The following is a 25,982-nucleotide window of genomic DNA, read 5'->3' on the forward strand; positions in this document are numbered from 1 at the left end:
CCATCCCCTTGCCTCTGGATTTGCCTTAGTGGGTGCATCTTGACTGTCCTGCTCCCCTTCTCGCCCACCTCCTTTATATAACCCCGCCATTCCTCTCCCACTCTCACACTCCTGGGCCTCATCCCTTTCCCCAGACATTGCAAAACCTCCGCCTGCCTCCCAGTGCGGCAGGAAGGTAGGTGAGTAAGAGGAGGGAGCTCCTGACTGGTTTTGCATCCCAGCAGCTGCTCACAGCATCCGTCTGTTACCCTGCGAGGGACGCTGCCTTCCCCTCGGGAAGCTGAGAGGGATTTCACCCCACACAGGGAAGGGAGGGGGGGGCAGACATTAACCCCCATGCCTCACCTCACCTTCATCTCACCACCCGAGCTGCCCACGTTTCCCCCGGCCTTGCGCCACGGGCCGCGCAGGCCTCGCCAGGCCGCGGGAGGCCATGGCCGCTTGGGAGGGAACATGCAGACAAGCCTGTGGGGGTCCCTGCTGCTTGGGGGGTGCCTACACGGCCTGGGGGATGCATGTGCCACCTTGGGGTAACCAACATTTGGGGTGTGGCTGTGGCCTTGTAAGGCCCAGAAGGGGGGCGGCCACCCGGGGGGCGGACAAGGCTTGGCTCCAGGCCTCGGCCTTATTTGTCTCCCCTCAGGGCGCAGGGCCACCTCTGAGGCAAGGAGAGGAGAAGGTGGCCCCCAGCACCCAAACCCCTGGTCCCCGAGCAGGTGGTGGGTTTCAGAGCTCCTTCCTCACCGGAATGTGGAGGGGGGGCAGCTCCCCTATGAGGCAGGTGTGCCGGGCCCCAAGGCCATGGGCAGGGGGAACACCACCTGGGGCCATGGGGAAGCCCTGCTGCTGGAACACGCACAGAACCCACCACAGTGGCTGTGAAAGATGTTAATGGCAGCTGGGATTTTTTGGGGTTTGGATTTTTTTTTTTTCTGGGGTTCTGTTATTGCACAATACCAGCTATGATCACAAGCAGGCTGCTCTCCAGCCATGCCGTGGAGCCCACCCTGTGAGGGCACCCTGGGACATTGGGGCAGGATGGGGTCTGCACCAAGGAAGAGCTCCAGTCCCATGATGGCCTTAGGTGCTCGCTGGCCTGGGACATGAGCTGCTGCCACTGGCCTGGTAGTCCCTGGGAAAAAAAAAAAAGGCAAGAAAGTGGTCCTCCCACCCGGCCCATGGTGGGAAGGAGCCTCAGTTTTAAAATTGTGACTTAGATTTCATGTGCTGCTTTCTCAGCCTGCAGAGTTTGGGGTTTTTTTTGGTGGAAACGGGAATAAAAATAGCTGTTTAATTTCTGAAAGCAAAAAGCGGCTGCTTAAAAAATTGTTCACTGTTCTTTGTGCTTGTATAACTTAAAACCACCTGTTTTCAAGTTTGGGCTTGATGCATATTTCTGCTCCGTTCCTGTAAGCACTTCAGCACATGTTACACACATGCTTATGTCTGCGGAGTCGGGGGCCTGAATCTTCAATGTCACCCTAAATCGTTAGTGCTGTACCACATTTACAAAACTAGTTGAGTAATAGATTAATAATGACTCAAAATAACATGACACACAAGCAGTATATTATGTCCATCACCACAGAAAAGGTGGTTTTCCAGATACTCTCTCTATATAAATGTGCATGTAGCAGAGTTTTAGGTACTGAGTATGTAGTAGATTTGTATTTTTAATTTTTAAATTTGAACTAAGTGTTTATACCTCTCATTTAACCTAATATTTTACACATAAAAGTGCCCTAAAATATTTAAGTATTATTTATGTAAGCTTTATATTAGTGCGCACTGTCCTGCGTGCTGCCAGTACTAACCTGGTAGCAGTACCTCAAACATCTTTAAAACTTCCTTGGGTATTTCTTCACAACACTGAGTTGATGCCTATAGCTAGCCATGCACCAGGGAAGAGTTACTCACCTGCAGGGGTGTTTGTAAGGACACGAGATTGCACAGAGATTATTTCGCTCCCTGGTAATGTTTTTTAGGTCAAGTGAATATGCTGGACTTCCCTGCATCTGTTGTGACCACGACAACGACTGCATGCTGTGAAGTGTGCTTGTCACTGACGGACGTATAATTGGAAATGAGCAAAGAAAAATCAGAAAAAAACCAGGAGAAACCACCAAGAAAATAATAAATGCAGAACTACAACAGTGATAGATGTAAAAACTACTAAACTAATTTTGAGTGCAGTATTTTTCACTGAGATGAGATAACCAAATCTTGTGGTTGAGATAAGACACTTCTGAAAAGGCAGCAGTAGTTGTGCTGCAAATGCATTTTTCACCTCTTCAGAGCTTTTCAATAAAGGACAGAGAATATTTGCAATACTTTGATAGCTTATTATTAAAATAGTAGTATCCCCATTCCGAATGTGAGAAGACACGATTGAATCAAACTGCTAGGCTGTTTAATGAACAATTGTCAATGAGCAATGTATACTTTTCTCTAGAAAGGATTTCTAGAAAGGATTTTTACTTCTTACTTCTTACAAAAATCCTATCTAAATCAGCAACTGCAAGATATTTCCAAGAAGAGCTGTAGAGAAGTGTGGATTGTCTGGATTTATTGCATAAAATATTGTTTTGCAGTACTTTATAGTGAAGCTTTATTGATTAAACAGCTTGTTTGGGGAGCTTTTTGTGCTAATTCCTAAATGTGGTGGAGAAAGGGAGGTGAAGTTGTATGATGCAAGTTGGTAGAGACACAGAGCTTAGCTGCAGTTGCTCAAGTCTTAAGGTGCTTTGCATGGGTGTATTTTCTGTATTGCAAGACAAATTTTAAGGTGAAATCTTCACTGTACTTGCTGCAGTAAAGATGATGGTTGTAAAACCCGGGTCAAGCACTCTCCTTTGGTGAGTTCGCATTATGGATAAGGAGTGGTTTGCTACAGACCAGATACTGAAATATGGTTAGCAAAGTGATAAAGCAATGCATATGCAGGATGTTTCGAAAGGCTCAGAGGAGTGTGGTGGGGAGGCTGTTCTGGGCTGTCCTGGGCCACTGGGATGGCACAAGGGAGCATGCCTAGGGCAGGAGCCAGTGAGCAGCCCGAGACGGTTGCTTAAGATGGCCTTTACTTCAGGCACCTACTGCAGCCATAAAAGTAGGCGTGCGAGGGAATATGCTGGCAGAGCCTTTCCCAAACCAGCAAGGTGTGCCTCGAGGCGCATCGCCATGAAGGCTGAGGTGCGGAGGGGCCCTGATCTAATGGCAGGCACGTAGAGGGTTCTGAGGATGGCGCAGAGCAGGAGGAGCAGGAACGGCTCTCCCTGTCTGCCCCTGCCGCCCTCAGCCATGCTGCCAGCTGTGGGGCAAAGCCGGCTTGGGGGTGAGAGAGCCTGTCAGACGTGGCAATACTGGGGGGCCGTGGAAGGGAGAGGAAGAACAAGAGGGAAATAACTCCCCCAAACCCCCTTTTTACACCCTTTATTTCAATACAGACATTAGGGCCTGTCTTTCCTGCTCACAAGATTTTTTTTACTTTTATTTTTATTTCATTTAAACCTTGCTGTAACTGCTGCTGATGTGGTACAGTAGGCGAGGCCAGCAGCACACCCCCATTTGAGGCTGACCTCGCCTGGTTTGCCTTGCAGTGGGACCGAAGCTGCTCAGCTTCACTGCTTTTTTTACCTCGGGATCGGTCTGAAACATTACCCCGAGGTAAAAAAACTGCACCTCTTTGCACATTGACGGCAAGGCCTCACTCTGCCTCAGCCATCTCGCTCAGTAATTGGAATTTCAGCCAGTACCTGCCCCTAAGATGAACGTTGCCCGGCATTCCCAGGCACGCCCCACCTCAAACGCCGGCCCAATCTTCCTCTGGGCCTCAGCACAGCATCAACAGCCTTTTCCTGCCTGGAGCAACGCGCGCTGGCTGTGGAGCAAGGCTCCCTGCTCTGCGTGAGCTACTGATTCATGCCGCTCTCCCATCAGCAAGCAGGGAGATGTCTGCCCCATTTCGGGGACCTGGGTGTGAGTAGTTACCCAGGCGAAGTTCGTGCTTGGAAAGAAGGTCTTTTTCTATCTATCTCCACTGTCCCTGTCCTTGAAGATTTATATGACCGATTTATAAACTCGACTTAATTGTAGAGATAATGTATTTAAAACATATGTGCTTCCCGTAGCGCTGCGCACGCTTTGAATGCTGTCTGCCTCTTGCCCTGTCTACGTTCACAGAAGGTACTGGTGCATATGGAAACAATCAGGCTACCCAAAAGACAACACACTTGATACTGCTAATTACACGGAGTAAACGCCGCTGGGACTATAACCAGTCTCTAGATCTGAGTCAGTGTTTTGCTGCTGAGCTAAAGAAGAAAGTCCATTATGTGCGCTCGTATTATAGCCAGCTAAGTCCCTGCTGCACATATTGCTGATTTCTGTACATGCTACATGGCAGAGAGCCAAGGAGTTGTAGCACAAACAGGATTTTATAACCAGTGTTATTTAAAGATGGGCAAACTGTGAAGCTCCAAAAGTTAATGATTCTAGCGCACTTTCAATTAATTTTATTGTCAAGCTATATTTCAGGGTACTAAAGACCTCTTGTGATGACAAGAAGGAGTGTGTGGGAACAGGCGGGAATACAGTGTGCATTGTTATTCTCTCTGATTTATAGATCAGTGAATAACCTATCTGGATAACAAGTTACTTCTTTCTTCTCATGTTAGATAGAATCCATCTCTGTGTTGAGCTCCCCCCCGAAAAGGCATTTTAGCAGTATAAATACAGTATCAGACATCATATTGCACAAATGGTACATTTGAGCCCCCACACAGAATTAAATATCACCCTTTCTGCACTAAGGATATCTGTAATACTTGTGTTGTTAAGACAATCAATCTTACAATACCCTGATACACAAATCAATGAATGGAGTTAAAAGTATTAACTACATCTTAATGACTTACAAAAGGAACTTCTGACAGGATACTGTATTTTAGAACACAAGTACCTACGGAAGTCTACATGCCGTAAGTTTCAAAGTCTGGACTAAAGCAGGCTGTGAATGAGCAATCAAAGTGATAAAGCCTGGCCTCATGATGAGCATCAGGTTCACTACCTCAGCTCCCTCCCTGTCCTTCTGAAACCATAGGCCAGCGTCGTGTGTTGGCTAACCGGCAGCACTGGCTAGCAGCTGGGTTTTGCTCGCCTTTCTCCTTGCAGAGGACACGAGTTTGGGCTTCAACCCAGACACTGGCTGATTTAAAGGGACATGCTATGTCTGAGACTCTTTCAGATTTGACTGAAATTGGACAGCAGTTTGGAAAGGGATTACAGGAAGACCAAGGGACAGAGCAATTGCATAAACCTCATTTCCTTAGGAAACCTAAGGAAAAAAAAAAGCCCTAATCCAAACCAAAACACACACTTTGGAAAGTATTGGTAGAGCTGGGCTGCAGTCAGGCGTCCTTCTCTAGCTTGCAGCTGAGCGAGGTGGCTGCTCCAGTCAGCTCCTTCTCCACTGCCCCAAGTTACTGCTTCATTGGCTGTGCTGATTCAGCTGTTTGTCGAGCTGCCCTTTAAGCCAGTTCTGTGAAACGATCCACTTAAAAGAAAAGACGTGCTTTTCAGGGAGGATGTTTGGTGTTTTTTTTTTAAACCCAAAGGTCCTTAAAAAAATCTTTAGAGCTCAGCTACACAAACACTTGATTTGGTGTCATGGGACAGCAGGTGTAAGTGTCTCTGTGCCTGTGTGAGGGACAAGGAGGAGCTACACCATGGGGCTCTGCTTCAGTCTGAACATATGTATGTCCATAACACGAAGTGGCAAAAACAGTGTTACATCTGTTCTGGTGTTCCTACTCTTCTCAAGTCCGCCAAGACCATAAAGCGACCTTACACCTGCCTGCGCAGTGTATGCACCTACTGGGTGGTCACTCTGTGGCTGGCTGCCATCCTCCCTGCAGGGTAGCCACTGCAGAACAACGTCTTCCTTTGGACCCACCAGTTTTGGCAGACTTAGCCTACATTGATTTTTGCCAGTTAAGCTATATCATACCAACTTGAGAATTTAAATAATGGCAAAGCTACGCCCACACCATTTAAAATGTTAGTCAATGCGTTAGCACCAGGCTCATCTCCATGTGAAAGCTGGCGTGTGACCAGCCAGAGTATGAACTTCTCGGATGCTGTCACCCTGCACTTAGGCCGTAGATGTTCATGTAGGCTGTGGCAGAAGTTACTGTCTCCAGCTCTTCCCTGGCGCTGGAGGTTCCTGCTGCTTCAGATCCAGGGAGTAGGCTGTGGGGTGACCACTTCCTGTCTTGTATTGGCTGGTAGCTTATAATGTTGAAATACTAGGCTTCTGCTAACCTACCTCATTGAGACTGAAAAAAAAAAAAATATAAGAAGCTTTCAAGCACAGTTCAGCAAAGCAGACCTGAAGGTATGGTAACCACAGGCTGGCAGGAGAGCCTTTTCCACCAGCACCTTAGCTTGGGAGGATGTGCATCTGCAGCCCAGCCCCCTGCATAGACGTTGTTAGACTATCTCTAGAGAGTTTATTGCAGAGAGACCTGCTGCTTATTTCTAGCATGAAACCACACAGCTCCTCCTTTGGGCTGGCATAGTGTTCTGCCTAATGGGGGCAGCTATTCAGATCCTCTTCTGTGTCTGCTTAAAAGGGGTAGACATAACCTTTATGTATGCTAAGGGGGAGGTAGCTCACCCCTCTTTGAAGTGCAGGTAACCTACTTCACTGCTGATTGCAAACCAAGAGCATCTTCACGGGGAAGTTTTCTGCTGAAACCAAAGTGAAACTTTACCCTTGGCTTTCTTATTGGTACCTCCTGAGTCACCACATCCTTCTCTTGTCACCATCACCTTTCAGTTTAGAAAGTGGCAACAAGCTATGGTATTCAGCAGTGAGAAGTGGGTCTCTCTGTGTTTGTGGGGAAGGGATGAATTTATGGAGGGGTTAACATCTGCACTTTGAAAGCAGCGAACACCGAAGGGTCCACCTGAGAAGAACGTTTCTGGCACGCTGCAATTTTGCGTTGCTTCCCTACGTTTCTTGTGGAGACAAGCCCCAAGGAATCTGAAGACTTGGCTTATTTTCCTGATCCTGCAACACATTTCCTGTCTTTCCCAGCCATGGGCAAGTCACACTTTAGGTTCACATTTTCAAGCATGGGCTTTAATTTTAGCCCCGTAGTTTGAGATACCCAGAATCTGTCTTGCACATGTATTAATCACTTACAGCTCTAGCCAAAATTAACAGAAGCTGCCTGTACACAGAAGTGCACTGAAAATTAGATGCTACTTAGAAAAAACAGGACCAGCTCTGTCTTACTCAGCTTGCTCATATGTTCAGTGGAGATGATAACACCTGTCCAGCAGGGGAGACATCAGGCTAAATTAATTAATGTTTGTGAAGCATGTGAAGCAGTTAATTTTTTTTTGGTAGCATTATTTGCAAATGCAAAGGAGAAGAACTCTTTAAGCATTGTTTATCTTGTTTTGGTGTTTTTATTGGATTCAAATAAGGATACATATTATCTCCTTCAACAGCAAGCTTGCTGCCCATAAAGAATTTGGTTTTGCTTGGAAGGATTAGGGCATGAAATTTTGGTTCCTCTCACTTGTTTATGAGCACGAATTTGCTACACATAAATCACTGCAGGTCAGAACATTGCTGTTCCCTGAGCACAAGGTAAGAGAGCACAGAATCACTCTTTCATGTTGTGCAATTGAACAGGATTTGGCTTGTCCTGATTTTGTGTTTGGAGAACTCAGTCTGCCCTTTGTACTTGATGTTTTACCTTTTTCTCTTGAAGGTCCAGTGGAGAAATCTGACTAGGCGCATTTGCATCACTCATTCACTGCCTGCTCTTTGCCTGTGTTCAGTGTTTTGCTGAAATTAAAGTACAACTTCCTTCTCTTTTGCTTTCTGTGGGATTTCCCAGTGTTTCACCAGGCTGCAGCTTGATGAACTCTTCAAGCTGGCACTGATGCCTGGTCCAGGGTGCATGTGGCTGTAAGGTGGACCAGATCAGGGAAGCAATATGGCTCAGAAAATAACCGTTTCTGGTTTTTAATCAGCTTCGTTTTGTGCGGTTTAGTTTCATGACAGAGCTGAGCAGCAGGGCAAGAGCAGGAGTTGCAGAGAGAGGGAGTCAAGGCCCGATCCTTCAGGTGGCCTTGCACAGTGGTGTTTGCAGAAACACAGTCTTACTATTTGCCACCCTGTGCCGCTTCATCTGTCTTAGTGCCACTATCTCTTGGTGGCGGGGAGTGGTGGCAATAAGTTAATGTTACTCAGTAGCCAGCAAGCAATGGGGATAAAGACCCATATTGTGTCTTTCTGATCCCAAGGCTATCCCCCTCCCCCTTTCCATTCTTTGGTTTACTCAGTAGAGCTACCCTGGTTCACATAAGCTAACAATCTGTTTGAGAAGGAACAATTAGGCCCACAGAAGCTGTTGACATCTTATTTTCATTTTTTTTTCAATGGCATAACGGGTACTCCGGTCCAGCTTGTCCTTTTGTGTTCTCCATCCCAGGCGTTCCTCCCAGATGCAAAGACCCCATGAGGATGGGGACAGAACAGTGGCCCTCCCAGATGTTTTGAACCAAGAGGCTGCTAATGACACTTAGCATTTCTCACAGACCATGATGTGGCTGCCGAGCAGGCTATTAATTGAAAACACTGCTCGAACTAAGGCAGGCTCCCTGGGCCAGCTGCGGGCCGCTTCCCGTGCCCTCTGAGCCCACAGTGCTGGTAATTGCCAGGACGAGCCGTAGAGCCCAGGGAGGACGGACTGTGGTTGCAGGAGGCCATAAGAACAGCTCGGTTGTCTTTTCCAGGAAGTCGAACGCACGCTCCCTGCTTCTTCTTTCTCTGTGGTCTTTTGGAGCTCAGCGTAAATCAGATCCTGAAAGCAACATCCCACTGCAGAAAAGCCAATGGTCCCAGGAACCGACTCCTGCTATAAAAAATCCTACAGGAGCCAGATGCCCCCAATCCTGAGAAAGATTGATCAAGCGGCTGGTGGTGTCACCTTACGCTTCGCTTTGGCAAGGGAGGGAAGCACAGAATGATGGAAAGTTTCCAGGTGGAGTTGTATTTAAGGTTTTTTTGGGGGGGTTTAAGTGGGAAAGAGTCATTCTACAGGATGCAGTGCCAGCACAGAGGCAGAAGGAAAGGAGGGCTATGGGTTACCGAGGAGCAGCCATTCCTAAATGTGGCGTGCTACAAATTTACGCTTTGTGAGAGGTGGGATTAGATCATCACCGTGGAAAGGAAATCTATCAAATGCATCTCCTGGAGGTATGGGAGGCTCAGTGAGAAGTCTTCCAGGGCAGGGTGAATCTTTGGGCAGAGAACTGCTTTAGGGATGGGAGAAGGGGGAGAGAGAAAGAGATGCTCAGAACCGCCACGCTGAGCCTTCCTCCATCTCTGGCTGCAGCTGAGGACGGCTGCTGCTCCAGCGGTCCAGCGGCGGCTCTGACTGTTTCCCACCCGCACGGTAAGTTGCGACGCTCCTTTAAAGACAACCGCTTAAGGTAATTACAGACTTCCATTTCACCCCGCCGTTCCGGCCGCCGGGGCTGCGGCGGACAGGTGCTGCCGCCGAGCCAGAATCCGGCCCGGCCTCCGCGGGGGCGCGCCGCGGGCTCTGTGCGCGCCGCCGGGCTTGTGCGCGCCGCCAGGGGGCGCTGCGCCGCGCCGCGCCGGGCGGGGACCGGGCGACCGCCGCCGCCGCCGCCTCCTCGCCGGCCCCGCCGCGGGCATCACGGGCCGCTCAGCCTCCGTGGGATGCACCTCGTCTACCCGTGAGGGGAATGCGGGTGACGAAGGGGAAAAACGTGGAGGCGGCGGTTGGTGGCATCTCGGGGATGTGCGTGTCGGGAATAACGTCCCCGGGTGTTTGGAAGGATCGGTTTATGAACTTCGCACTCCGCGGCGGAGTCACCCGACATCGTTTAGCGGGAGAGGTTTAGGACAAAAAAGCAGGGAGGGTGATAGTTTGGGAATTGCATCCCTTTGCTCATCTCCGGTGCTCCACAGCGTTTGGCCTTTCCTCCTTGCCCTGTCGTCAGCACGTTGGTGTCCCACGGATCTGGGGTTGTTGCACGGAACATTCCTTATAAAGACATCTCTTGGCACAAAGACAGTCCCTGGGCGCAGGATCCTAGGTTGAAATGAAGCCTTCTTGGAATAAGTAAATACTAGGGGTTTATTTCCTATTGAGCTAGCAGATAGGTTGTTCATTTTGCCGCAGTTTGTGGTGCCCGACCAGATATGGGTGGATACTTCTTGTCTTCCTCCCTCTTTATATTTCCAGTCTCGATGGGAAACAGCAAAAAAGTTAGTGAAAAGAGTTAACATCTGAGAGAGAGAGAGAGAGAGAGAGAGAGAAAAGGATGAGGCAGGCTGGCTGGGCAGCCAGCCTCAGGAGATGGTAACACAGAAGAGCTATTCATTCTGAGAGCCAGTTGCTCCTCGCCCTGCTAGATTATAAATTGGACACCTTATTAAGAGCTGATCCTCCAGCAGCCCCACCCAGGGCTGCGCTCATGCTCTAAACCAGTGGAACGTAATCCCATTTCACTATTGATGCCTGTTACTGGATAAGCACATGTGCAAGCTGGGCAGAGGATACTAGGCAGAAAGAAGCAGCATCCTGGCTATTTTCTCAATGGTCGGTTTAAGCAGGCAGAGTTTTGGGGAGAGAATGGGGAGGAGGTGGTTTGCAATAAAATTTGGGTACTTTTATGATGATGCTAGCTACCTTACCAAATAATTAAACCACTGTTTGTTCTTGTTGTTGTTGTTGTTTTTGGGTTGTTTTTTTTTCTTATTTTCTCAGTTGTAACTTGAAAATACTGACTCACTGGCACCGTGTGCCAACCCAAATGTTGCTGCGGGAATCAACCACTGGAAGAGCCTGATGAGTTATAACCCCACTGTGGCATAGGCTTTGAGCGGGCCTCTTTGGTGATTCCAAATTTCTTTTCTGATGGTTTGCTTGGTCACTTCTTTCTTGGCACATTAGCCCAAAGGTCTGGACAGATTTAGGCAGATGTCAAATCAAATGGTTGTTGTGGTGAAAATTTCACGAGAACATAAGTTTAACAAATTCAGCAAAGTTTTATCATCCTTGGCAAGACAGCCAAGCATTTTGACCTTTACGCACCTTTCAATCATTTGAAAAGTTCTCTGACTGGCATATGAAATGCACAAAGTTATTGCCAGTTGTCGTCAGAAATAAATATCTGACATGTATTCTTCAAGGCTTATTTTCGTGCTAAAGAAAACATATTATAAACCTGTTTCAGTGCCTCTGAACAGCATCCCTGCTCATACACATGTGTTTTTCCTTCCAGGCAAAACCAGCTGGGGGGTTCATGCAATGCTAGATTCATTGTGAGGATTCTGCATCATCAGAGCATTTATTCTGAATATTGTATAGATACACAGCTGGTTGGCTCCCCTATTGATGTACCTCTGGTTTACTTTCTTTGGCAGGCAATTTCAACACAGATATGTTGCAACTGAGCAGTGGTCAGGAAATTCAAAAGTAACATGGAAAAGTAACCTTAAAGCAAGGTCCCCTCCCTGTGTAGCAGTGAGTTATGGACATTGATTCAGGTGTATTTCAATGATACCTTCTAGACTTTTTGACTTATTTTGCATCTCATATCATTGAAGAGCCTTTTTTGTGTTCATTTTAGGAGGATATACATTTATTTCAGATCTGATTATCATTAGTGAGTCATTTGTCATTTGAAAATGTTTGTGTGATTCTCTCCAGGTTCTGAGTCCCTGACTGTCGCTGTTGTGTTGGAAAGCAATGACTCCTCAGATATCCCTGGACACCTTTATGTATCTGCCTCCAATTACTTTATGAGCTCATGAAAATCAACACAAGGCATTTTCAACATTTCTTTCTCTCTTTTCCTCTCCTAATTTTTACATAGGGCACTTTTGCCAATAACTGTTTCTTAGTAAAACAATGCCTCTGGATTCATGCTCTGTGCGTATGTCTGTCTGTGTATGTCATTCCATGTGCCCTACCTCCCCACCTCCCCAAAAGTGTGGGCCTGTTGGTCAGTTAACTTGGCAAAAGAATACAGATCTGAAAGTGAAGTACCTATAAGGTTAAAAGAGAGAGGCAGATGGGTACACAAGAGAGCCTGTTTGTGCTAGAAGCATCATGGTGCTGTCCACTCAGCTGGCCTTTTATCAGGCACCAGAGAACTCCCACTGGAATGTGCCCTTGGAAATCAAACTTCATTCTGTCTGTTGGTCATGGGGCTACTCATTCGTACTGGTGGTTTTGGTCCAGTTAGAATAGAGAGGCTGGTTTGAAAAACTGGAGTTTCTCTTTTGTTCTGCACTTTTGAGATTTATGGTTGTCTCCTGCAGGTGATCAGGAATCCATAGTTGTGTCCTAGGCACCAGAGAATCCCTGATGCACGCACGTTCAAATTGGGTATTTATTTTGTTACAGAGCAATATAACCATCAGATTTCAATTTAATATTAAAAGTGTGGATGTCCTTAAACCATTTTTTGCTAAACTCATGAAGGCTTTGAAAGTAAGGGCAAAACCTTGGATATAAGCTGGAACTGAGTGGTCAGCAGAGCACAGAACAGAACTCAAGCCTGTTTGGTGGTCTTGTGCTGCTGAGTAAATGGACTGAAGCATTCTTGTATGGGGTATCTTTTCTAAACCTGCCAGGTTGTAGAAATCAAGCATAAGGGCCGAGTTCAATCTAGCAAGTCATCTGATCAGAAATAGTGCTGAAGAATTGCGGTTTTTGCAGCAACAGTTATTGAGGTTTCTGGGATGAATGAGTTCAGATGAACATTAAATCTTCCATTAGTTCCATTGCCAGCGATGGAGAATGGATGACATTATGGAAATGTAAAATACTTTCCTATACCATCATCATACTTGTGACAATTCAGCTTCTGCCAGCTTCTCTTCATTTGCTGATCTCAGCCAAGCCCTTGAAGAGCTGGGTAATGGTGTTATTTGCATGGGAGGTGAAGATGATGTAGAGATGGGTGTCGTATGTGTACTGCTGACAAGTCAGCCCATGGTGCCACTGAATCTTCTCTAGAGGCTTTATATAGATATTGAACAGGCTGGGTGAGGGGAAAGAATCTTGTGTTATTCAGCAGGTGGAAAAGGTTTTGGAGGTTAAGGAAGGAGCAAGTGTTTATCATAAATCTCTTGAGTGTACAAGAGATTTATGTAAGGGATGTCTGAAGATGTACCAGCTCAGTTCCATAAGGCTGCGGACAGACATTTATTTTCAAACAGCTGAGCTGGTTGGAGAGCCAACAGCCATTCCAGATGCTTGCCACCAATCCTCTGCTGATGGCGCCTGTACCACTTGCTCTGCTATTAGAATGGGTGGTCTAAGGTCTTCCCGATCTATCAGGTGAAGCCTCTCAGATAGTTTTAAGTGCTGACAAAGGTGGTGTTAGTTAACCCAGCTGTCATTGCTTTACCTTTAAGAGAGAGCTGTTTACTAGCACAGCCTTACCCTCCGTTTTAGAAAGGAGGGAAGAGAAGGTTGTAGTGTTTTCTGCTGAACGTGTCTATAGCCCCAGACAGTTCCTGCATTGCCTCCTAGAGGTCTGAAGATGGGTAAGGCATATGTGTGGGACTGGACACACTGGAACAGACCACGTTACTTCTGTTTTGGTGAATATGTAGTTGGATATTTTGTGCCAAGCATGTGTGTTAAATATGTGTGAAGTACTTGTTTGTTACATGAGCAACTAAAATGGTGTATTTGGAGCTATGTCAGGCTCTTGTGTAAACAAGTTGTAGGATGGGTACACAGTGTGGTAGAAGCCCAGGTAAAAAAGAGGCCATTAGTATCCAAATTTACTAACAGACCATTTACAAGAAACTTGTATTAATTATGTTAGTACCACTGTGGTTAAAGCTGAACCAACAAGTTACAATAAAATGTTTAAGAATATTCAGTTATGGGCAAAGAAGAAAGCTCCTGGGCTCAAAGGATCATTCAGAAATGGGAGGAAGCAGGAAGAAAACGTGCGAGTCGTTTTTAAGAGATCCTGGAGTTCTTACAAGATTTCCAGATCCAAAAATACAGAGCTGTCGAAGAATCCTTGACACGTACACAGGCAAAATGGAGCAAGCTGTCATGCTGTGTGTGGCCTGGTTGTAAATGTGTCTGTGTGCTGGTAGTGCTTTAACACTGAGAGTTGATAGTACCCACTACTATGATTTTCAAGTAGTGAAACATGCTCTCTATTATTGAATGGACCCCTCTGAGGACTGGTGAGACTCGGAAGTCTTCCCAGCATCCCAGAAACAACCTGCAGCCTTTCTGAAACATGGAAATGAGCACACGCTTTTAAAATTCTCCCTTCATCAAGAAACAAACCTGCCTTTTTGTGTAAAGCTGCTGATTTATTGTATGACACAAACCTGTAAAAATGGGCCACTCTAATGTCTAAGTCTGGCTCTAAATGAGATCCCTAACTTACTGGTCATCCTGTTTCTGAACTGGACCAGAATGGAGCATCCTACCTTAACAACAGCCTGAAACTCTAGTGGAATTTGGACTTGGCTCCAAACTCAAGGCACAGTCTCTTCTCTAAATAAAAATAACTAGATCACAAGCTATTTTGAGGTGGTGACTTTTAGACAAGAAACATAGGGCTTACATAGGTTTTTACTCCTGTAAAATACATCTGGATGCTGTCTTTCTTCCAGCCGATATTTTGAAAGAGCTTTCATCAGCTCAGAGCCAAATTACTTCAACTGGAAGGTGGAAACTGTAGTACAACTGACATTATTCACGGTAAGCACCAATGATTTTGTTGTTGTTGTTGTTGTTCCTGCCCCTCTCTGAATATTCTGCTACTCTGGTTGCTGCTGATGCTGATATAATTTCTGTCATGGCCTGTGATGAATAGCATATGCAATGCTGGGTCAAGATAAGAGCCAACAGCATGTTGGAAAGCCTTCTCTAAATATGAATCCCCGTGCTTCTGGCTTTCTTGGCAGGGAGGTGGTTAACAAAATTGCCACTCCTGGTGCCATTTACATAGCTGCCAAAGCTACTGATCACCATTACCTCTTCCTTTCACCCAGCACCCGCTAGCAAATCTTGTTTTTTTTTTTTTTTCTATTTGCTCGGCTATACCTAGTGTAATGATATGAATAGTTTCCATTCACAAAGAATGTGGTGGGATATAGCTGATTATAAGGGATAGGAGGCAAAGGAGGAAGTGGTATGATGGGACCTTATTGTCCGTGGCACTAAGGAGCAAGCGCTAAAGCATGTTTTACAGCAGTGGGAGCTAGTTATGTATTGTACCCTGCTGGGAGCATTCCCACTGTGCTCAACAGATGGACGGCAGGAGGGGTTCATTGCTGTGTTTTAAGGGAAGACCCCTTCTCACCTCGGGAGCTCCAAGCAGTCTACGAACTTCAGTTAATTAAAGCTCTGGACCGTGTAAATTATTATCCTGTTGTGTTGAGGAGCAAACTGGTTTGCATAAGAGGTCACAGGAAGTTTTCAGCTTTGCCAAGGGTATAAACTAGATCTTCTGACTCGTAGGTCTGGGCTACAATCAAAGGAGTTTTCTTCCTCCTGACATAGCTGGCCTACCTTCTCTTTGATATTATCCCATCTTCCTCTAATCACTGGGTGACATCTGATCTCTGTGACTTTTGTACAGCATCCAAGATCTATTGTATTTGGTCCAAGGTCTCGCCTTTCATTTCTGCCTCTTATAATTCCATTTTGGTCCCTGCTGATTCCAGGAGGTTCATCCCAAGCCCAACTGCCCAGCCCTTGGAAAGCAGAGCGCACCCTGGAAAGCATGGTGCGCCTTGGCGGTGTATCTCACCACAGCATAGAGCTTTCCCTGGACCAGCCACAGGAACCGTCGCAGTGTCCTCCACTAAACTCTAATGTGGAGGATGGCTATTGCCACCCACACGCTTCCTGCAATTTCTGCTTAAACACAGTATTCGTTACTTGCTGCCTGCGGTTGGTATGTAAAGCTGTTTTCTGTAGGTTTAAAGCTGCTGCCCCCTCCAGAGTGGCCTTGGTTTAGTGTTCAGTTCAGTGATTTTGACAGAGTACTTACTAGCTGATATCTAAGGTTTTATTTAGGGTCAAGTTAACATTTACCATTGCTTTTGTTAATGTTAATATTTTTCTTTTGTCTCTAATCTCACTAATTGTCTTAGGGCTTAGGTCTCCCCCCCCCCCCCCCCCCCCCCCCCCCCTTTAAGGATTTGCAATTGCTCTTTTGGGCTAGATGTCACGGACCAAATCCTGGCCTAGTTTACACCTGTAAGATCAACGGACCTGCATATGTGCACATGAAGACACAGTTAATAGGATGTTGAAGTTGTTTCTCTGTTTTGAAAAGTCATGTGCTCTAGAGGACTGATGTTGAGAAATATCATTTAGAAATTATATAATTCCTAAGTCTGTAAATCCTGATGTACAGATAGCTTCTCCCCAGGTTGTATACTTTTATTAGTGATAAAAAAAAAATAAATAAAAATTTTAGATGCTTTACTGGTAGAACCCCTTACTGGAGTTATAAACTCTTATAACAGCTTTTTACACAATACAACACTTTCCCCATCCTACCTAGTACTAAAGGCTTATCTACACCAGATTTCCCAGATTCAGAATTGTATTTGAGTAAGTTTAACATTTGTACAGAGGGTGAAAATGGAGATTTACATTCGGTTTTGTAGAGTTTTTTTACTTTTCAGATTTTGATTTGGCAAATATTAAAATCTTCTGTTTTTTTTACTCCCAACTCTTTTTGGTTTTTTTTTTTTTTTTTTGATCAATTGGAAGCTTTGACTTTGAGTTTTGCAGCTTACCTAACGCAATACAAACAGACACCAAATTAAAATGAAAGTAGTTTTGAAATAAAAAAAAAAAAAAAAGAAAAGCAGCTATGTTGCATCTCAAACACACTGAAAAATGTTTCAACACTGCTGGAACTCTTTGTTTTCTTGATTTTCTTCTTAAGGGAAATCCTGGCAAAATTGGCTGGATTTTGTGATGTGTTTTGATTCCAGCAGAACAGGATTCCAGCAGAGGTACTTTTCCTGGTGGATGGAGAAGAGCAGGACCAGCAGAGCTCCCTGTGCAGAGGGTGTTATTCCAGAAGAGCACTCCCTCACCGGCTAAGAGGAGCAATCCAATACGCCTTCTGTCCGGGGGAAGGAGGGAGGAGAGGGGGAGTAAGGATGCTTCCTTCCCAGTGCTCGGGGCTGCCGGCCAAGAATGTAAGTCTAAATTCAAGCCCGGCGAGTGCTGTGCCAAATCCAGAGAGTTTGGAGTCCCTTTGTCCAGAAGCTTGCAATACTTGAGGGAGTTGCCAAATGGGATGTGTGGCATCCATGTAATATATCTGATGCATGAAAACTGGTTCCTGCTGAGCTTACCGTGGTGCCTGAGGCAAAAGTACTTCTGATTCCCTACATGATGCAGCCATCACCAGAGCACTGCTGTTCTCTGGCTACAATGGCAGTTCAGGACAACCTCCTGCCTCAGGTCAGGCTGAGGCAGATGGCATGCACAGGGAGAGGAAAGGTGATGCTGCCTTTGACCCTGCTCTCCTTCACTTGGAAGGGAGGACCCAATGCCCTTTGCATTTCTCCCTAGGCTGAACCATTAAGTCTGATGACACAAACGAACCTTTCGCCCTGGATACAGGCCAAAAGACTTTTTTTTTTTTTTTTTTTTTTCTTTCTCTTCCCCTCCTGTCTCTTTCATAACCATCATTTTCACATATCTCTGGAACATATCACGAACTACTGTCATGTGCTGTAAGTGCGCTCCCCTTTTTTCTTCAGCTATGTCCTGCTTCCCATCTGCCAGATAAGAGCCTCTCCTTGTGTGGCTGATGCTTGTGTGCCACAGGTGACAGGGTGGACTGAAGCCATTGCTTATGCCCCAAGAGAGAGCCTCCACATCTGGGAGAGAGGGAAATCTGCTCTGGAAACACCACCTAGCAGCCTCCGTGTCAACAGGGCTGTAGCAATTCTTGTGGGATGAGAGTGCTTGTGTTCCTCTGCCTCATCAGAAAGTTCAGCCAGTTGTGCTTATGCAAACCCCTGGAGGGCTCTGAGGTTGAGCAGGTGTCAGCAAGGACATAGCCTGGGTTGCAGAACTCCTATGACAGGCTGTGCCGGACAGAGAGGAAACTTGTCTTGGTAGGAATTTTTGTTGTGTTTCATAGGGATGCCGATGAAGGACAGTAGGCAGGGGGAATCCCATGATGATGCTTCCCAAGCATCCAACCAAGGTAGGTTTCCCATTTCTGTACAAGTGTTGTTCACGTCAAATGCCACGGGGTTGCTGAGGGCTGCCTGTGGAGCAACTCTGATACAGGGCATGCCATTGTCCAGGCAGAGGTGGAACAGAAGCAATGTGGTTTGCTGTGGCGTGGTTCTCTTGGGCCTGAATTCCCACTAACCTGGGTGTGAAAGGGCCCACTTGGATGTGTGGCAATAGTTTTATAACCCAGGTCCATACCTGGATCCAGGCCATTGCTAGAGAGACTAAAGGAGATGTGATGCCTCCATCCCTCATCCTCCTGATGTCAGTCATGATTCTGGCACAAGTTCCTCCAGATTTCTGGGGCTTCTTGTCAAAGCTTTTACTGCTTCACTGAGAGCAAGAGCCCTGGACCACAAAATGAGAGCTAAAGCTTTTTCCTGGGGCTATCCCAGCCTGGGCAGCTGTGCTGTCTCCTGGGCTGCAGCTCAGCTGCTCCGGCTCCGCAGGCATCATCCCTGCTTGTCCCCTGCAGTGTGAGCCAGGAGGTGGGTTTCAGCTGTGAAACAGAGCACGGTCTCTCCTGCCTTCCCTCGGGGTCCAGAGAGTGTGCCCTTCCCCTGGCATCTCACCTGCTCTTTCATCTTCTCCTCTGATCACATTGGGGCTGCTTCCCGCCCCCCCCCCCCCCCCTCCCCTTCCCGAGCCCAGCAAGCAATCCCCTGCCTTTCTGTCCTGGGCTGGCCATAAGTGAGGCTTTCTGTGTCAGCCTCCCAGGCAGTGGGACTTGTTTCCAGCCCACTACAGGCAGGCCTCTATCCGGGTGAATGTCCGTGTTAAATATGTATGAATCCGACTGACTTTGACTTCCTATTTGTCCAGGTTTTATTCCTTTTTATTCATTCATGGATGCCTCCTGCCAAACAGGGAGTCGCGACCACGTCTCAGTGAGTTTTGACTTGTTTGAGACAGTCTCTTGTCTTTAAAGCTTCCTCCCCTCCTCCTCCTCCTCTGCTCCATCTCCCTCTGGCTCGTTCCTCCCCCCCGCCCCTGCAGCTGCTGGACAGCTTTGTGACCACCAGTTAGGATGGCTGTTTGCCACTCTCCCATGATTGCTGCCATGTGCTGTTTTCCTTATGCCTGTTCCCTGTTTTCTTCCCCCGTCAAAGAGGAATTCTCCTCTGCAGAGAGAGAAACAGGCGCAGCTGTCTCTGGGCTGAAGTGGGAGCTCCTGCTTAGCTCTTACTCCATGGAAAGCCTCGCTTTTTTTTTTTTTTTTTATGGCGATCAGTGATTTTATGTATTTATTTATTTTATTTTTTTGCCTTGTGCTTCTCAGTACACCGTGAAGTTTTTATTTGCATCCAAACGGCTGATCCTTTGGCTTTCTACCTCTGCTTTGTGTTTACGTACTGGTGTGAGGGCTTTGACTCATGTACCCTTGGCGGCCGCGGAGGCTTGCTCAGCCTGGTTTGTTCACCACCTCTCTGCCACAGGCTACCAGCCATCAGGCCAGCGAAACGCATGCTTGCACCTTGGCTGCAGCCATGCAGAGCCCAGCAGCTTCATGAGAGCAGCCGGTGCAACCGAGGCTGCGGATGGTCAGTGGAGTGGCTGGAGGAACTGCTTTGGGCTTTTTTTTTGGGAGAGCAGCGAGGGGCAGCCTCACAGGGGCTTGCTTGGGGAGTGCTCACTCCTTGGGGCTGTGAGCACCAGTGGTGGAGCTGGAGCAGGAAGCTGATGCTTTATAAATAGGCTTATTGTTGCGGATGGGGCAAAAGTCCTAGTGAGAGCAATGCTTGTGTATGGGCGGGTGAGCCTGTATAACCTGCCCATGCTGGGCCTGAGGACTTTGGGTGGGATTTTTGGGGGTACCAAAGAACTTCAGTACCTGACTCCTGCTGAGATTTTGCCTTTTAAGCTTTTGGGATGTTGTTATTTTCCTTCCTCCCCAGCCACCAGGGAATCCTCCCAGACAGACCACTCTTGCAGTGATGTGAAATAAGATCAAGTTTCGGCAGAGAGACCTCCAAGTGCAGGTACTGGTCCACAGGCTGGAGTGCCACCTACTGAAGCAGTGGCTGGTCAGAAACACCACCTAAGCCTGGATGAAGTCAAGGGCTTATAGACTTAGCAGCCTGTCCTACCAGTGCCTTTCAGGGAAGCTGGTGAACCAGCTGATGACTTAGACATTGCAGGCCTAGGAAAAAGAACATCTCCTGTGCCCTGTTGTGTTCCCTTGAGATTTCACAGTGGGTGGCAGTCCCCCGCAGGGACCTGCACAGGCCACCTGGCCAGGCAGGTGATGTTGGGTCTCTTTGTCCTGCCTAATCTGGGAGGGTGTGAACTGAAGAAGGAAGGGCTTTCCCCTTTGGTGTGTTTTCTGTTTTGGTTTTTTTCTTTTTCTTTTTTTTTTTTTCCCCGGGAGCACTCGTGGCACCAGCTCTGCCAGGAAATCTGCTGTGGCCGATGAGCTGCTCCAGCCTTTGACCGGGGCATCGGGTTCCTGTTGACTCCTTGCCAGAACTGCCTGTGAAATGGTGGTGTGAATCAGGGTGAGCTGGCACCCGGGGACAAAGGGGAGGCCCCTTTGCCTTCGCTTCCTTGGCTGCTGCAGGTGGCAGCCCCGCTGTCCATCAGGGGGTGTTCCTCCAGGGATAAAGCCCTGTGATAACCACCCTTGGCCTTCCATGAGCTGGGACGGGACTGCGCTGCTGAGGCAGGAGCCACTGAGAAAGTGGCTACTTCTCCTTCCCCCTCCCCACCATGTTTTATTTTACATTTAAAATACGTTTATTTTATTTTACTTTATCCTATTCTATTCATTTTTTACATATTTATTTTTACTTTGCTCTACTAATTTTAACTTTTTTTTTTTTTTTATTTTACTTTGCCCAGCTCTATCTTATTTAACTCCCCCATCCCCTAAGCGCTCCTCAGGATGACAATCCCTCTTGCCCCATTCTCTGCACCCCCCTCCCTCTCTGCTCGGTGGGAAGGTTGTTCCTCGGATGCTGGAGCTCGTCCCTGCACATAGTCCATCACCTGGCTGAGGAGCCAGGGAGGGCTGTCCCGATGCCCCAGCTGGGTGGCAGTGCCCATGCCAGGCTGGTCCTCGCCGTGTGTGACTCAGGTGTCCCACGCTCCCGCAGCCACTCGCTCCCACGCGCTTGGTGACATTTTCCTGCCAGGTCTGAGATGGGGCCACAGGATGCCTCTCCCTCTTTAAAGATACAGTAGGATTCCTTTATCTCCTGACGCCAGGCGAGCCTGGGATGCTCAGAGGTGCAGATAACACTGCTGCTGTGCGCGCCAGGCAGGCGACTGGGGACCTCTCTTCTCCCCCATCCTTCAGCAGATGACTGCCTGGTCATCTCCCTGCCCTTGCTTTTATTTCTGGCGGGCACAGAGGGATCCAGCTGCCATTTCCTCCCTGTTAGGAAACTGTGGCGTGTCTCTCCCAGGTGCGGGGTGGCCGGGCAAGGCTCTTGGGGAAGGGGCAGCAGGCAGGAGCGAGCGGGCAGTGGTGGCCGGCTGCTGCCCTGCTGGGAGCTGCAGGGCTCGGCAGGGCAGTGGCAGCCTGGGGGGAATGGATGGGTTCAGGCTGCAGGGTAAAAGCTGACGGGGAAGCCCGGCCATGCACAAAAAAGCAGTTTATGGTCTGACCAAGGGAGTTAGGGAGAAACTTGATCCCTGCCTATGCCGTGAGTGTGTATTTGGGGTTCTTGTTTCTTTGGGTCTGCTCGTCCAGGGGAACAATATATCTTACCCCATGGATGCTTATTAAATACCCAGTTACTTATGTGCTGATGCATGAATTGAAAGCTCCTCTTGATAAACTCACAGAAGAAAGAGGAAAATTTTAGTCACCGCTGGCACAGAATACCAGTGATGCTCCCATCCAATACCACAGTTCATTTTCCTGTGATATTTTAGGGTGAGAATAGCATCTTGCCTAGCATCTTGCAATTTTATAACTGAGACGTTTACAACAACAGAAATATCTGGGAATTCAATATTGTCCAGGTCATTGGATTAAAAGCCTGTCTATCAATTTACCCCTCCACCTATGGCTTTTACTGCACCTGTTTCCACAAGTGTCAGAGCATTTGTTTTGTCTGTCTTTTCTGTGGCCAGATGAAATAATCTTGGAGCATGGGTGTGGTGGTGAAAGATGCACGTAGTGGATTTGCATCTCTGGGATAAAGGGAGAAGCCGAAGAAAGATTCCCCTGTAAGCTGGCTCTTATCATCAGTGCAAACATCTTAGTCAGCACAAACCCAGATTGCCAAAATTGTGCAGCCGGGTGCTGTCAGAGCTACAGCCTCTGCAGCTTCCTGGTTCCCTGCATCAGCCAAGGATTAAGGCTCCAGGAGCTGATGCTCCTCTGGCAGGAACTGCTGAGCCCTGGTCAGGCAAGTGGCAAGCGTCTGAAACTTGGCATGTGACCCTGCCCCTCTGGAATTTGGGAACAACAGCCTGCCATTTGATTTTAACAAATCATCCCGAGGCCAGGTCCTGTAGCCTATTGAGCATCCGTAGACAGTGGCTAGAGCTGGGAGGCTGCAGGATAAACCTAACATTTTGGACAATCATCTCCCTGATACAGACATACTCAAGTGAGATATTGTGTGTTAAAGTTTCCAGGAAGCAAGGATGTGCAGATACTCTGACTCACTCTAAGAAAAACTACTTCTAGTGACTCAAAGGCTTAGGTGCTGTTGTTTCCTAGTTAATCACCGTGCTTCACCGTGTGTCCAAAATCCCCTTTTGAGGACCAGAGAAAGTTTGTGGCCTTGAGGACCCTTCCTGCTCCGGTGCAACTCTTTGGGTGGAGACATTAACCTCTTGCTGCCTGTCAGTACCGTCTGCAGACCTAATTAATTTCTGGGCTGTTACCTCAAATTACCTGGTAGGCTCCGAAAGCCTGGTGGTGGCAGCTTTGCCTAAAAGGTGGACTTCGCAGGGGTGCAGGACACTTGGACTTTGCTGGGGTTACCATGTGATTTGAGGAATCCCCACAAAGGTATACTGCAGGTTTGGCAGCGATCTCTTGATCTGACCTTGCAGGGGGTGCGTGAACGCATGGGCAGTCATTCCTCAGAAGAGACGGATCCAGCTGTGCGCTAGCACTGGGGAACCCCGCAACTCTGACATTCTTTTGCAAGAGGACAGTAAGAGATGCCACCCTTTGCCTTGGTGCAGCTGGTCAACCAGAAAACCGTTCCCATTGTGTAAAAGGTGAACTTTATATCCTTTGTAGCTTTGTGTTTGATTATTGTGTCCTGTGGTTATTTTGTACCAAATGGTACAAAACCCGAGTATTATGCTTTGAGACTCCAGATAGCTCATCTCCTCTGCTCGAAGACCGAAGCGTACGCTGCTGTCAGCACAGAAAAATAGTATGTCTGTGGATGGGAGTAAAGAATATTTATTTTCAAGAAGTTTGTGGTAATTTTGCACTTAATTAGTCTATAAGAAACCTGGCAAATCATAATAAAAACCTGAGTTTTCCTTTTCCTAAAACTAGGTCTTAAAATGTAACTTGCCTTAAATATCTGGGATGAAAAGGCAAGCTTTTGAAAGAGATGAAGCATGCCCTCATGTGGCAATATTTTTTTCCTTATAATACCTGTTTGTTTTGGTTTTAATCCCCAAATAATCTATTACAGCAAGTTATGTCATTACATCAGAACTGGCATACAGAGTGGATGTTGTGATACACATCAAATATTCGGAAATAATTATATATGCCTTAACTCTCTTGTTACTTGAGTCCCTGCATGAGTGCTTTTCTTCTAAAATAAGAATAGCTCCACATAGGAATTCTCAAATAAACAAAGGTGCAAATTAAAACTTGTCCTGTGCTCTGTGGGAAAGTTGCTTTCCATGTCTGAAACCAAAATCTAAAATTGTTACAAAACCCTGTGTGGACAACTTTGAAACCAGAATAATTGATCTTGAAGTCAATTTTAAGCTAAACTAAAACAAGCTGCAAATGAAATACGTGTTCACAGAGCTGGCCTGAATAACTCACTTTAAAAATCATGTTATTTGTTGAGCTGGTAGAACTTCCTCATGTCTACATAAGGCTTGCAACTGTGTGGGAAAACCTTTGGAAACCTGGCTTTGCTGTAAATTTTACATTTTTGACACATAGAGATTGGGTTTTAAAACCCCAGCTGACGCTGCTCTGATAAATTGGGAAGTTCTTGTCTTGCCTGATATAGCGTTGTCTGCTTTTACTGTAGATTTTCTTTTTTTCTTCCCTGAATTTAAACAGTAAATGTGATTTATAGCAATTACTGGGTCCTAACAGCTTATCGGGTCTTTTTATAGCATTTTTTTTTTGCATGTGATTACAGATGGATTGATCTCTTTCACCCAGAGCACCACAGGGAGAGTAAAGATATAAATGAATGAGGATCATGGGATGCCTGATTTGGACGTGTGTGGTGGTTACCATCAAGTTTTAAAAGGCAGGGAAGTGATTGAAATCCCAGGGTTTCCAGTCTGCTGCCTGGTTGCCGTTTCCATTAGCTCACTCTTTACTGGGTCACCAGGAAGACAGAGGCAAGGAAGATGTACTGCACCCCACCATGGAGCAACCCACAGGTTGACCTCCCTCCGATGCATGATTTCTCTTCTGAGGGACCTGCCAAGGGCAAGATTCATCTATGTGGGGGACCTCTGACCCCTCTATGGCGGCTTGTCACACTCGTCACCAGGGAATCACCTGTGCCACAGGTTCCCCAAGGTTCATCCTCTTCCTTACAGGGCCTTGCAAAGCTGCGTGGGCTCACAGGAGACCTGAAGAGTCATTGCTTTCTCCTCTTGTCTTCCTCTCTAGTCCAAGCTCCCTCCTGTGCTGATGGTAGTTTCCACAGGATCAGGAAATACGAGAAGCAGAGAAATGGGAAACTCAGGGTTCACTGGGCTCCCAGTGACTCTGCTGTGGGGGGCCTGAACGTGCGTGAGATCTGTGGGTGGTCTGAATTTTGGGTGCTTGATCTGGAGGCTTTGGATATCAGTGTGGATATCCAAGTTGCTTTGAGAAGATTTCAGGCTGAATGCGAAGTGAATTCCTTAAATCTCTCCCCTAGGGTCTGACTGACTTCAGTGGCAGTGAAATCCTTCCTCAGACATAGCTGGGCAATCTTCATTCATCGCATCCTCAGCAATGCTCTGCTATCGAGTTCCCTTTGAAAAGGTTTTTATGCTGTAATCTGCTGGCTGGTTATTTAACTGGTGCTGCTTACAAACCTCTGCTAGTTGTTGCTCATCTTGTAATTTTCAAGTGTTTATCTCGGCTCCTCTGCGAAGTGTAAGGAAATGGATGATTAGTAAAATTCTTCACAGTATTTTAGAAGCATTAGTAAATATTGAATAAAGGGCAGTCACACTGTTGTTTTCATGGGAACTGTGAAAGAAACTAAGAGTGCTAGATTAGATGCGGTCCTGCTCTTACAGTCACAACTCTCTTATACATTGTTTTTTGCACTTCGATGCAAAACTCATGTGTGAGAATGTGTGCTTGTAACAAGCCAAGTAACTCAGCACTGTAAGAATCCCACCAGCTTCATCTCCGAGCCAGTAATGAACACGGGCCTGGACGCGTCCACCCAATTTGCTTGCTTGCAGAAACCATGTTGTGCTATTTACAGTCAACAGCAGCAGTGTCCTTCAACTGTTGGCTTTGATGCAGTACACAGAAGTGACACTTCT

General features: G+C 46.9%; 1 long non-coding RNA gene across 1 annotated transcript; it reads left to right on the forward strand.

Moving 5' to 3' along the window:
• The first annotated feature begins 17,204 nt into the window (after positions 1–17,204).
• Positions 17,205–25,468, forward strand: LOC309668692. The gene is made up of 6 exons (XR_014268866.1): positions 17,205–17,263; positions 18,220–18,285; positions 19,140–19,204; positions 20,213–20,296; positions 23,328–23,498; positions 25,361–25,468. It is a non-coding gene; the product is annotated as an uncharacterized lncRNA (long non-coding RNA).
• Positions 25,469–25,982: the final 514 nt, after the last annotated feature.

The sequence above is a fragment of the Vanellus vanellus genome, assembly GCF_965231255.1.
Source record: "Vanellus vanellus genome assembly, chromosome: 2".
In the NCBI taxonomy this organism is placed as follows: Eukaryota; Metazoa; Chordata; class Aves; order Charadriiformes; family Charadriidae; genus Vanellus; species Vanellus vanellus.